We start from the raw sequence: 14,539 nt of genomic DNA, 5'->3' as shown, positions 1-14,539 counted from the left end.
CATTTTGGTTACCTGAGAAATATGAAGTTTCCTACTGTGGACAGAGTCGTTTTCAAAAACTAGTGCCTCTTTTCTCCTGTTTTATTTCCTGTGTTTGCACTGTGACATGGTTCTATTAAATGGTATTCTCTGTTAAGGAATCTTTTCAAACTTAGAACAAGACCAGAAAGAAAGGCTCCATGAATATTCTATATGGAAAAAAGGTTCCTATTAGAGCAAATGCAGGTACTTCATTGTAAAACATTGATTTTCCTCCACAGATGGAGTCTGCGTGTCATGGCTGGTGGGTTGAGACACAATCCTGGATTGGAGCCTAACTAGTGATGCACCAAGACAGGGTAGGATGTACTTGGCTGTCAAATGATCTGCTTCTCCACATGATTTAACTGTTCCCAGGAGAGCTCTGACTCTGTTCAGAAGGGAACCAGAGTTCTGGAAGCATTCAATGAGTGGGGTTGTGAAGTCTATGCTTCTATCACCACATTATTCAACTGAATATGTTTATTTCTAATGTGTGATTTACTAGGGAGAGATACATTTCTTAGAAGCACTCAGGGAACTAAATACACATATTCTAACCTTATACAGAAGCATTTGTGAGACTTTTCAATATTAATGCAAAGTATAAATCAAGTAGCAAAGAGTAGAGTTTTCCTGTGAGAGTCAATCCTGAACAGACTGGAGGTCCTGGAAGGAGCAATTACAGGAGGGGAAATATAAGCCCTGGAGTCTGATGGACAATGATTCAAGTTCTTGGGTTTTGTAAACTTAAGAAAGCTATTTAATCTCGCTAGACCTTGGATTCCTTGTCTGTAAAATAGGGATAACAATACCCACCTCAAGTGGTCATTGTGAAGATCATGTGAAATAAAGGTCTGGAACATACTAGGTGCTCAGTAGATGTTTGTGCTCTATGCCCCTTCCTTTTCCTACTATTCTGGCTCAGAGTGGGCCAAATGATATAATATTCCTGGAGAGTCTTGATAATGAAAACAATCTTCAGCCTGGATATGGGTTCAGAGAGAATGAGCAGCAAAGAGGAAGTTTTACATTAATGTGTGTTTGTTCTCTTGGTGTGATTATATTCTTTTTTTTTTAAGATTTTATTTATTTGACAGAGAGAAATCACAAGTAGACGGAGAGGCAGGCAGAGAGAGAGGGGGAAGCAGGCTCCCCGCTGAGCAGAGAGCCCGATGCGGGACTCGATCCCAGGACCCCGAGATCATGACCTGAGCGGAAGGCAGCGGCTTAACCCACTGAGCCACCCAGGCACCCCTATATTCTTAAAAAGTAACATGAAGAGCTTCTGTCCCTTCAGTATGCCATTATACACCTGAACAATCACCTGAAGTCAACCCTCACAGCAAAAAAGAAGCAAGATCCATTGACTAAGGGAAGTCTCTGACCCTAGAGTCATTCTGTGAAAGCATTCCTCTTCAGGTTTTATCAAAGATTCTTGCTCCATCTCATCTCCATTCAAGTTTCCTCTTCCTTGAAATATTCAACTCTATTCTCTCACACTTTCTCTTAGCTATCAGGCCCTGCTCCTTCTTTTCAAAGTACTTCTTGAATTTCATTTAAATAGGAGGATTTCTATCCCTCCCCTGCCGATCCAAGGCAACAGTAGGAAGGAAAACCTCCATCCCCTCTAGCTAGATATGCTGCTCACACTATATAAGGAAGTTATATATTTTATTTATAAAATAAATAATTTTTTATTCAATTTATTTGCATGGTCCTCTCCTTTGTAGTGGTTCAGTTGAGAAAGGTTGTATTAATGCCAAAAATTTTGGCTTAAAATGTCTTCCTAAGAGAGAACTTTATAAGAAGCTATTTGGCAGTCCCTTCATATTTCACCAATAGGAAGCTGATGTTCATATGCTAGAGTGTGTTAGTATGTGTTTGTGTGTGGTATAAATAAGTATATCATACATGCCATGGGTGAAAGAAAGACTCACTCACCTCTGCTAGGGGAGGAGTTGGAATGTCCCATCACCACTAGCCAGGATCTCTACTCACCAGTGCCCCTGAAAATGCAACACAACAACCAACACTGAATGGACAATTTCATGACCACAACCGAGGCCTGACACAGGATTTGCTATACTCTGGCACTGAAGGTTCTAAGAACTGTGAATCCCGAGATCCCTGTTGAGGTGTCTGCCTCAGTTCCTTCTTTGAGGAAAAAGAGAAGCAAGGTTTGCCTGAATGTTCCCTCCAGACACCAAGGAAAATGTGTTAGGGACAGCCAGCAAACACTTCCCAGACCACCTTCAGGAAGGACACCTGTCATGAGATAAAACAAACAAGCTCTTTCTTCTACTTGACTTGATGAATATTTCCACTGCCCGGGGAGAAGATGGGAAACTTCTCCTCATCAGTGCTTCAGGACTGGGGACACAGACAAACATTAGCACAAAGGACACACAAGCTATTGGGACTATCTTGGAGCCCAGCCAAGGAGCAGATTCAGAGGCAGGGGTAGGAGAGCTCCTAACAGTGGGCAGACAGTGTATCTGCAGCTCTTCGGCTCAAGTTGTGTGCCTCTGGGATGCTCCAACTACTTTGTTTACAGATTGGAGATATTTTTATCTCAACCTCCTATTAGAAGTAATTTTCTCTTCATACAAATTGTACCATCAAGTATTTACCTCCTGGCAGCATCAAAGAGAGACCAGGGCCTCTGTTATCTCTCTCTTGTCCTTCAGGGAATCTTGCATTTTTTTCAGAGTCCCTTTCAGGGTCAATTCCCTACTGCACAGTTTGGGGAAGAGGCAAGTTCTTCCTGATGGTCTTGGGCCCAGGCTTTGGGCTTGTAACTTGTACTGCTCCTTTCTTTCCAAGGGTGGAAGGGTATTTTTTCTACTTGCCATTGCAGAGTTTCTGGATAGCCTGTTCCAGGACTGGAAATAGTGAGTATTTTATTCTATTTCCCAGATCTCTAACATGATGAGGATTATACCCCAAGCCTTTTCCCCCCAGAGATTATTTAATACCATGTCTTTTAAGCAAGTAGATAAAAGCTCTAGAGAGGATTCTGAAGTTTCTCTTTAATCCCATGGAACTGTATTCCACAAAATTTAGGATTAGGAGGAGTGGATGTGTTTGGTCCTCAGCGATGATATCAAGTCCTCAAAATACTCCATAAGACAGCAGAGATTTATTGCAGTTTGGAGGCTACTCTAGCTCTACAAAAGACAGAGAACCATCTCCTGAGAATGTCTGTATTCTGCACATTTATACTCTGAGGTCTCGCCTTATTCCCGTCATTCCTTCCAGGCAGTATTTTGTATTCTGGCCACACCTTATTCTCTAGAATTGCACTGCCCAGTGTAGTCCAGGCCCAGCACTAGCAGATGCACAAGATAGACCCTGGAAAGGGTGGGAAATTCTACTAAGCATCAATATTCTCCTTGTGCACCTCCCCACAGCAATGGCCACCCCACTGCCACCAACCTAGAGCAAGCTGCATCAGTTTTGAAAATGATCTATAAGCACCTGCATGTATCTTCTGCCTCTAGACTTTTATTTTCAAAATTTTGAGTAGTATAGGGCCTGGAACATTGGTAAATGCTCAACAAGTATCCGTGGAATGAATGTCAATAGGACTCCTGCATCCTACTGGGGTACCTGGGTGGCTCAGTGGGTTAAAGTCTCTGACTTGGGCTCAGGTCATGGTCTCAGGGTCCTGGGATCGAGCCCCGCATCGCATCAGGCTCTCTGCTCAGCAGGGATCCTGCTTCCCTTCCTCTCTCTCTGCCTGCCTCTCTGCCTACTTGTGATCTCTGTCAAATAAATAAATAAAATCTTAAAAAAAAAAAAAAACCACTCCTGCATCCTACCAAACCAACAGCAGCTCATAGTGTTCTACATAATATTCTTAAGTGGCTCCATATTATCCTCAGAATCCAGTTAAAATCCCTTCTATAACTAAAAAAGTCATAGCTGAAATAAATAAGTCCTTTGGTCATGAGCAACAAGACAATATCTCATATTACAGCCTCATCAATGTTCTTGAATCTGGTTACACTGACTCATTTGAACTTCCTATGACTCGTCATGCTCTCTTGAACTCCTGGAGTTACCCATGGGGTCCTGTTGGCCTGCATCACCTCTCCTCCTATTTGCTCGGTTTTCTTAGCTGTATCATGTCTTTGAGGAACCACTCCAAGCATTGCATGTTCGTGGGAGAATTTCTTGACCCCATTGTTCCTCCAAGATGATTGAGGTGGCCCTCCTCCTATAATACACTATGCATTCATATATTTTACACTTCATCACACCATATTCTAATGCCATATTTTCTCTGCAGTTGTTTTCAGGCTTCTAGAGTTTAATAGTTTTCAACCTTCCTTCTTTTCTAACATGTGCCTTTGAGATTATAATTTTGTTCTAAATACTTCATTAGCTGCATCCCACAAAGTATGCTATATATTGTCTTCATTGTCACTCAGTTCCAAGTATTTTCTTATTCTTATATGACTTTTACTTGACCATTCATCATTTAGAAGTCTCTTTATTAATTTCTCAATATCTGGGGGCTGGAGAGCATGTGGCCATGACTGCCTTCTAGTTTTATTGCACTATGGCCAGAGAATAAGATTTGTGTGAAGTCAGTGCTTCCTATTCTTTGAGACTGACTTTGCAGCTTAATGAGGGCTAGTTGTTTTAAATGCTTCCTGAATGCTTAAAAAATGTATTCTTTAATGGTTAGGTATAGAGCTTCAAAATATATATATATTTTGAGGAACCATCCATATATGGATGCTTGGGTGGCTCAGTCAGTTAAACATCTGCCTTTGGCTCAGGTCATGATCCTGGGATCCTGGAATCAAGTCACACATCAAGCTCCACTTTGGGCTCCTTGCCCAACAGGAAGGCTGCTTCTTCCTTTCCCTCTGCCTGCCTCTCTGCCTGCCTCTCTTCCTGATTCTCTCTCTCTCTGTCAAATAAATAAATAAAATCTTAAAAAAAGAGAGAGAAAGAAAAAGAAAAACATACTTACATAAGTGTCACAATGACATATGTTACAGAATCTCCTATAAAGATTTTCAGAATAAAAGAATATCCCTCTGCTGGGACACCTAGCTGTCTCAATCAGTGGAGCATGTGATTTTCGATCTCGGGGTCATGAGTTTGAGTTCCATGTTGGGTGTAGAGATTAGAAAGGAAGGAAGGAAGAGAGAAAGGTGTAGGGAGGGGAGGAAGGAAAGGAAAGAAAAAAAAAGAAAGAAAAGAATATCCTCGTGCTTGGAATGATTGAGAAAATCTTCCTAGAGATGTAGAAACAACTGTATAATCTTGATAATCACTTTCCATCATTTAATTATCCATCCAGCACACATTATATTGTGTTTGTGACTGCTACAACTTAGGAACCAGAGACAATGTGGACATAATTTCTTTCTTCATGGAGCCCACAGTTAAGTGGGGGAGACAGGAGCAAAAATAATTATGCCTTAAGGGTCTGGTAACTCACAGAAACAAGTTAATGTGGATATCTACTGCTTTACTGCATCATGCAGGGAAATTCTGAATAAAGTGTAACAGAAAAATTAAAATGCATATTAAGCTTGAAGTAAAGAAAGAAATTCTCAAGTGATAGAAACAAGGAAGGAATTTAAAGCCAAAAGAGTAAGTTTGTAAACCAGAGCCATGGTGATGTGAACAGAAGAAGGGAGCCCTAGAACTGGGGTAGCATTTTAACACCCATGTGTGTTAGGGCAGTCACCCTAGGACACACTGAAAGGAGGGCTGTAGAACTGAAATCCTGCTCCCTCAGGGGAAGATGGATAGGAAAAACATCTCCATCCATCAGTTTCTTTCTTTCTTTTTTTTTTTTTTTAAGATTTTATTTGTTTATTTGACAGACAGAGATCACAAGTAGGCAGAGAGGCAGGCAGAGAGAGAGAGGAGGAAGCAGTCTCGCTGCCAAGCAGAGAGCCTGTGTGGAGCTCGATCCCAGGACCCCAGGATCATGACCCGAGCTGAAGGCAGAGGCTTCAACTGACTGAGCCACCCAGGCGCCTCCATCCATCAGTTTCTGACCTAGGACCTAGGGAAGAAAGAAAACAGTTTCCTGTGAGAAATTCAAATTTCCAAGCTTGTGTCACATTCTGGTGTGAGATGCGAATTTAACTTTATCTCATTGGGTCCCCAAGCCCCCAAATTAATGTAAAACCTTTTCCTTTGCTTTTCTTTTTTTGTTACCTTAGTCATGGAAGAAACCTTTGGGCCAACCAGTAGAGGCTAATGCACAACACTTCCTAGCATGTTCTGAGAGCATAAAGGGTCCCCACAGAATAAAATAATCTCTGATGAAAACTTTAACAGTAAGTTTCCAAGCCCCAGGAGGAAATAACTTGCCATAGGCAGAATCAGCACACATAACAAGTGGGAGAATAAGCACCTCCAAATCTTAAGACAATGAAATAATCCAAAAGAGATAATAAAATAAGTAGACTTAAAAATTTAGAAAGAAAACCTCTTCGACCTCAGCCGCAGCAACATCTTCCTAGGAACATCGCCAAAGGCAAGGGAAGCAAGGGCAAAAATGAACTATTGGGATTTCATCAAGATCAAAAGCTTTTGCACAGCAAAGGAAACAGTTAACAAAATCAAAAGACAACTGACAGAATGGGAGAAGATATTTGCAAATGACATATCAGATAAAGGACTAGTGTCCAGAATCTATAAAGAACTTAGCAAACTCAACACCCAAAGAACAAATAATCCAATCAAGAAATGGGCAGAGGACATGAACAGACATTTCTGCAAAGAAGACATCCAGATGGCCAACAGACACATGAAAAAGTGCTCCATATCACTCGGCATCAGGGAAATACAAATCAAAACCACAATGAGATATCACCTCACACCAGTCAGAATGGCTAAAATCAACAAGTCGGGAAATGACAGATGCTGGCGAGGATGCAGAGAAAGGGGAACCCTCCTACACTGTTGGTGGGAATGCAAGCTGGTGCAGCCACTCTGGAAAACAGCATGGAGGTTCCTCAAAATGTTGAAAATAGAACTGCCCTATGACCCAGCAATTGCGCTATTGGGTATTTACCCTAAAGATACAAACGTAGTGATCCAAAGGGGCACATGCACCCGAATGTTTATAGCAGCAATGTCCACAATAGCCAAACTATGGAAAGAACCTAGATGTCCATCAACAGATGAATGGATCAAGAAGATGTGGTATATATACACAATCGAATACTATGCAGCCATCAAAAGAAATGAAATCTTGTCATTTGCGACAACATGGATGGAACTAGAGCGTATCATGCTTAGCGAAATAAGTCAAGCAGAGAAAGACAACTATCTATGATCTCCTTGATATGAGGAAGTGGTGATGCAACATGGGGGCTTAAGTGGGTAGGAGAAGAATCAATGAAACAAGATGGGATTGGGAGGGAGACAAACCATAAGTGGACTCTTAATCTTACAAAACAAACTGAGGGTTGCTGGGGGGAGGGGGGTTGGGAGAAGGGGGGTTGGGGTTATGGACATTGGGGAGGGTATGTGCTTTGGTGAGTGCTATGAAGTGTGTAAACCTGGCGATTCACAGAACTGTACCCCTGGGGATAAAAATACATGTTTATAAAAAAATAAAAAAGTTTAAAAAAAATTTAGAAAGAAAAATGGACTAGATAACACAGAGAAATAAAAGGGTACTAGAAAAGAATAAGCAAGGACCACACAGAATTTCTTAAAAAAAAAAAAATATATATATATATATATAATAAGTATATATATATAGATGTATATATATATAGAAGAAAAGGAGTAGATATATATATAGATGTATATATATAGATGTATATCTATATATATACTTATTTATCTTATCTATATACTTTATCTTTATACTTATATATCATATATATATATGGAAGAAAAAACTTCAGTGGTTGAATTACTAGTTGACTGAAAAAAATAGTGAAATCAAAGACTGATTTTAGGAAATTCCCAAGGATGAGGCACAGAGAGGTAAAGACATGAAAATGTCGAAAAAGATGTTAAGAGATATGCAAAACAGAATGAAGTTGTGTAGGAATGAAGTGATAACAAGGATAAGGCAGTCATTGAAGAGGTAATGACTGAGAATGTTTTAGAATTGATGAAGGTAAAAAATCCCTAATTTGAAGAATCCCTCCCAAACATAACCTTCCAGGAGAAAGAGAGATCTCATTTTGTTTAGTTACCCCAGCCACATGTCAGAGTGAAATATTAGAACGCCAAATTAAAAGAAAAATCTCAACACTAGTTATGTTGAAAAGGTAGGCTATTTAATAGGAAAAAGCAATAATGATAGTACAGGCTGGAAAAATGGAATCATTGCTTCAAAGTGCTGTGGGAAGTGGAAAATCAATCCAGGATTCTATTCACAGCTCAATTATAAAACAGAGCAAATCCTTAATCACAAGGCACTCATTTGGAGCTCACAATATACCTTGCTTTATCCTGGTCACTGTCAGAAATTCATCTTTATCCTCTTCCTTTCTTTCCTTCCCCTATCCTCTCCCATTCCCCCATTTTCCCTCCTTTTCTTCTTTCACTTTTCCTTTCTCTTTTGTGTGCATGGAATAAATCAGCCACCATCTTCCACATTCAGGTGGACTGGGAGCAAGTTCCCCCAGACTAGGCTATTGAATAGTTCTTGTTCAGTTCCTTCCAGTTCTCTAGGATTTATTTTCCCAATTTTTTTCACGGGAATTATGTATCTCCTGTCCTCCAGGGTTTCTGTGATTATTTAAGTGAAACAGCAGACACAAAAGCCTTTAGGAAGAAGGAAAGCAAATGGTACACATGCAGAGGATTAGTACTCTCTTCAAGGAGGTAGAGAAAGTTTTCCAGCCACTTTGTCCTCCTCTTCTCCTGTGGGCTGACTGGCTAATCTCATGTCAGAGCCTCTCCTGCAGCCAGCATCGATGGCTTGCTCCGCCAGTGCCTGAGATGCTATGTTGGGTGAAGCCTCCTCCTCCCTGAATACGGAAGGCTGACTGGTTTCCTATGCAGGGCTGAAAAGTATTAACTGTAGCCAGGAGGATTAGCCATATGTCACTTAATTCCTGTTAATCAGGATTGAGGGGAGCTTGTGCTTGTAAGTTACAGATGAGCCAGCCGCCATCCGGGGGCCCTGCTGGGCTGGTACTCAAATAGGCACAGTGGGCACCAGACAGCAGAACTCGAAGACCCCGGCTGAGCCATTCCCACCCGCCCTCATTTCCTTTGCCTTCAAGGTCTCTCCTTGTCCTTTTTCTCTCCACTCGCTTGTTAGATTGATTCCTTTTCCTCTCATTTATTATTCTTCCACTTCTAAGTTAACCTTCCTTGTTTATCTTCCTTGGCTCCTGTTTTCTCTTAAAAGAAAAAAGACTTAATCTTGTGCCTTCTTTTAAAAATTCAGCTGAGTAAATTTGAATATTTAATTGGTTTTATTAAGCAAATCACAAATCGGGCAGTATCCCATCCAGCAAATAGAGAGATGCTCCAGGGATTTGTACAAAGTAGAAGGTTTTCATAGGAAGGAGAGTGGGGTAAGAAGTTATTAGCAAAAGACAAGAAAGGTTTGTTGCAGGCTGGAATATCTTTTTTGTGAAGAAGGGAACAACAGGGTTTTATTGTGTGGATTACTTTACCAGTGCTAATCAGGAAATTTCAGATTGATTGTTAAAAGGTCACATTCCTGGGAGAGTTGAAACTGTAATTAAGTCTTGGTTTGCTGTTGTGAGGGCGAATGGCTCTATTTTGGGTTTGTTTCTTTCTTAATGATTGCCCTTTTTGATCAGATTCTCAGCCAGAGAGGTGTGATAAAAATTTAAGGCACTAGCGCCACTCTCAGCTACCGCTCTGTAGTTATCATGGTTTTTCACTGATCCTCTGTGTGATATTCACAGGTCAGGATGTTTTTGCTTAATCTCTGTGATACTCTCAGATCACAACTCCAGGCTCACCATCCTTAAGTCAGTCATGCTTTTTGCTTCTCCTCCAAAATGTTCCAGTCTTGAGAAGCTCATCTGCTTGGTAGTTAGGAGCTGTGAACATGCATTTAAGGCTCTTGAGAAGATACAGCACACCAGGGAGATTATAGGCAGGATAATTCCCAATGTTTGGAGTGTACTTTGAAGCCATTGTCCCCAAAACCCACAGCAATCAAAATCAAATAAGTAAAAAACAAAACAAAACAAAACACACACACACACACACACACACACACACACACACGCACACGCACAAAGAAGTCAAAGAAAGATCCTGTTAGAGGAGTTACCCCTTCAAGCAAAAAGGCTTGCTCAGTGGCATTATGTAACTGAGTTTCAACCTCCTCATAAGTGTTGATTGAGGGGAAGCAGATGGCCATAGCACAGGCTCCAACTTGCTCAGCTAAAAGATAACCAGGGGCTACCCTATTCTCCAGAACAACTTTGGCCAGAGTCTAAGGAACTTTTTGGTTCACTATTGCTTCAGCAGCAGATTCTCCAATGACTTAAAGAATGAAGGAGAAGTTCCTTACCAAAGCCTCATTTACATTTATTCCTAGCCAGGGAAGGAGGGACCTGACAAAGGAGTGAATCCTGAATCATGAAAGACTCCTGGCAGGTCTTTTCTAACTTAACAATGTAAATTCAGAAGCCTTTATCAATGCAATGTCTTATTTGCTTTGTGAAAAGTTAGGGACATGTTTAGATTTTCTTCTAGCCTGAAATAAAAGGTTGTTTTAAATTCCAGAGTTTACAATGGTTTAGGATATATGAATAAAAGCATTATCTTTCCAAGCCAGCGTCAGAATAAAGAAAAGGGAAAGGAAGAGGCACCTGGATGGCTCAGTGGGTTAAGCCTCTGCCTTCAGCTCAGGTCATGATCTCAGGGTCCTAGAATCAAGTCCCACATCAGTCTCCTTGCTCAGAGGGGAGTCTGCTTCTCCCTCTTCCACTGCTCCAGAACTGCTCATGCTCATACTCTCTCTCTCAAATAAATAAATAAATAAGCAAAATTTGAAAAAAAAAAAAAGAAAAGAAAAGAAAAGAAAGAAAGAAAGAAAAGAAAAGGGAAAGGAGAAAGAGTTTTAGGCTCAAAGTATGAAGTCTTGATGTATCATCTTTGCTGAAAGCAATTTGCCCCAATGTCAACTATTTCTCTTCCTTCTCAATTTGATTCAGAGATCTCCATTGTCTGCACAGAATCAGCTGTTAGGTAGAGCCTTCTTTAGCTGTGAGATGTGTACTGAAGGTTTAATACCTTCTAATTTTGCAGCAATGACAGTAGTCAATGATGTGGGAAACAAAGGCAGAAAAAAAATTATTTAATTTCCTTACTACCTATAGCCCATTGGCAAATTCTTGAAATAGAGTGACATTCCTCTAGAGACTCAACTGCCTCAATGTTAATACTTTGCTAAAGGCAGAAGACAATCCTAGCCTGACCACCTTCCCCACCAGGAATCCTTTAAGTCTACTTTAACATATAAAACTTCCTTTAGAACATTTCTTTATCTCTAAACCCCCCAAGATACTTGTTGGCCATCATCTCTCAAGCATATGGCCCTCCAGTATACGTCTGAAGTGTGTCGTGACTAAGGTTTATTGGATGGTAATAAATGACCTTTTCCCAACAATAGCTAACTCTCTCAAGGTCCTGGAAACCTTGCTTCCAATATTCCTCAGAGACTTATGCTATTCCTAACCCCCCCCAACTTGAAAATATACAATGGGCCACTCCTCATGACCCCAGTGCAGCTCTTTCTACACATGGGTCCTGTCCCCATGCTTTAATAAAATCATCTCTTTGCAGTAAAGACGGCTCAAGAATTCTTTCTTGGCTATCGGGTTTGAATCCTAACATTCTTTCCTACGTCAGTCAGGGATACCTGGTGAAGTTCCTTCCAATGGGGCTTATGGACTGACTTTTCTGATAATATTTCCAGAAAACCCAGCCACCAGGCTCTAGATGGTGACCAATAGGATCCTTTGAATTGGGATCTGGGAAGTCTTCTTTAGCCTGTTGATGGCAAACTTGAGCATCGGACGTTAGATCCTCATAGTAGCTGCCCAGACTAGCATGAGACAAGTGATCAGCAGAAGGTTGTATACAAATAGATACCGGTCTGCCAGTGACTATCTCGTGTAGGGTGAGTTTATGTTTACCAGAGTGGGAACTGCACACATCTGGGAAGACCAGAGTCAACACGTTAAGCCTCAGAAGGCCAGTAGTTACCGCAGGTTTAAAAATTTTAAGTTTGAGCATCGTGTTTGCTCTCTTGAATTTGCCTCATGGTTGAGAGTAATAAGGACAGTGATAAATACAGAGTTTGCAAGGCTTTCATTAAGGCTTGTATGATTTATCCAGCAAAATGGGTGTGTTGATCTCTGGAGATCATGGTAGGTATACCCCAAGTGGGAAACACATTTTCAAACAGTTTCTTTGTCACTATGAGGGCATCGGTCTTGTGGCAGGGGAAAGCTTCAACCCACATGGAAAACACACACACACACACACACACACACACACACATACACAATAACAAGAACATATTGACAACCTATACTAAGTGACAGTTGAATGAAATCTCACTACAGATGTTCAAAGGATCCAGAGGGAGGTCTGAGGCCTCTGGGGACATAAATACTTTTTCCAGGATAATGGACCTAACAGGTCAGACTGCTAGTAAACTGTTTTTGCAATTTTGTAAAAGTATCCCCACCAATGTCAATTCATAATTTCAGTCGTCTTGATTGCAAAGGTGAGTGAACAAATGAAAAAATCAAATAATCGGATTTGACAGGGAGTCTAAAAGAACCAAGCAGCTGTCTTGGGTTTACCACAGCTCCAACTATTTGTTTAATTTATAGCTTTTATTTTTTTACAAGATTTTATTATTTATTTATTTATTTAAGAAAGAGTGAGTAAGAGAGAACAAGAGAGCTAGTGGGGGAGGAGCAGAGGGAGAGAGACAAGTAGACTTTGCACTGTGTGGGGAGCCGGACATGGGGCTTGATCTCATAACCTTGTGATCATCACCTGAGCTGAAATCAAGAGTCAGACACTTAACGACTGAGCCCCCCAGGAGTCCCGTACAGCTGTTTTTTAAAAGGATTTTGTTTTTAAGTAGCCTCTATACCCAACACAGGGCCCTAATCCACAACCCCAAGATCCAGAGTTGCAAGCTCCCCCAACTGAGCCAGCCACACACCCCAATTTACAGATATTACTTACTTACTGTAATTTTCTGATTCAGGAGCAGACTGTAGTCATGCTTCAAGGACATCAGGATGGCAAAAAGTCTGACAATGAGGGGTCATTTTTTTTGCAGAAGCAGAATGGACTTCATCCACATATGCCACAATCTTTTTCCCCTCACTCCCTTTGTGCAACATTTTGCTGGGAGAGATTTGTACGTTCTGACCCTGTCTTGGATTAAAGGATGACAGGATAGTGACAGGAGCCCTAGGACCCTGAGGTGGCTCAGATGGAAATTCCAAGAACCATAGGCCTGTTCATCCGAGCGGTGGTTTCCTCCTTACAGATTCTGTTATTGCTGCTTTTGCATCAAAGGCAGCTGGGGCATTTCCCAGATACTCAGGCTTTGTCCTTTTAATGTGAGCCTCAGTTTTGATGACAGCAATTTTAGAAGGTAAGAGAATAGCAGTAACACCACACCAAATGTTGCTCATTTTTGATTGGGACCCCAGAGGACAAAACACAACATTTTAAGATAATAACTAGAATTATAAGTGATAACATTATAGCAGAACATATAAAATTTCTAGGGGTTTTATACAATTTATAGAACATGTATATACCTGTACAAATACACCATAAAGAAAGCTTAGTATTACTTCTGATGGGAAAAACCTTCCCATGTAATTTAACATAGCAAGTAAACCTAATTAGTTCAACAAACCCTTTGGAATATTCCAGAGCCCCTCTAAAAAAAATCCAAAACTTTCTTCTGGGTAGAGCAGAGCATTTGACTGCAGAACTTTCTTCTGGGTCAAAAAAACTTTATTTAGTTTATTTAAAAAATTAATTAATAAATCAAAAAAACCACTTTATTTAGAATTTGATTTTGAGATATATATGTATATATATATATATATATATATATATATATATATATAGTACTTGGTTACACAGAATCACAGATTTTTTGAAACTTAATACATCATTATCTATTAACAAAACTACTTTCTTTTAAAGATTTTATTTATTTATTTGTCAGAGAGAGAGCACAAGTAGGTAGAGTGGCAGGCAGAGGCAGACAGAGAAGCAGGCTCCCCACTAAACAAGGAGCCTGATGCAGGACTCCATCCCAGGACCCTGGGATCATGACCTGACCTGAAGGCAACCGCTTAACTGATGGAGCCATCCAGGCATCCCAACAGATCTTACATCTTTTCATGTTAAGACAATTCTGTTTTTCTAAGTAATGAAAAACCTATTATTTTGATAAAGCACAGAATCTTTGTTGTCTAGGCAGATCACTTAAATAAGGTAAAGAAACTTTCACAATCTGTTATCAAAAATAGAC

At 40.4% G+C, this 14,539-nt stretch overlaps 1 long non-coding RNA gene across 1 annotated transcript in view; it reads right to left on the bottom strand.

Moving 5' to 3' along the window:
* Positions 1-8,283: 8,283 nt before the first annotated feature.
* LOC309840825 overlaps positions 8,284-14,539 on the bottom strand; it is a 28,957-nt gene continuing 22,701 nt past the window's right edge. The window contains exons 4-5 of the long non-coding RNA XR_014298817.1: positions 13,229-13,419; positions 8,284-10,046 (exon numbers count right to left, since the gene is read on the bottom strand). This is a non-coding gene — a long non-coding RNA (uncharacterized lncRNA). The remainder of the gene's footprint in view (positions 10,047-13,228; positions 13,420-14,539) is intronic.

Source organism: Mustela nivalis (genome assembly GCF_964662115.1).
Source record: "Mustela nivalis genome assembly, chromosome: 9".
In the NCBI taxonomy this organism is placed as follows: Eukaryota; Metazoa; Chordata; class Mammalia; order Carnivora; family Mustelidae; genus Mustela; species Mustela nivalis.
Note: the sequence above shows the minus strand (reverse complement) of the source record. Positions and strands in the feature narration are given on the sequence as shown.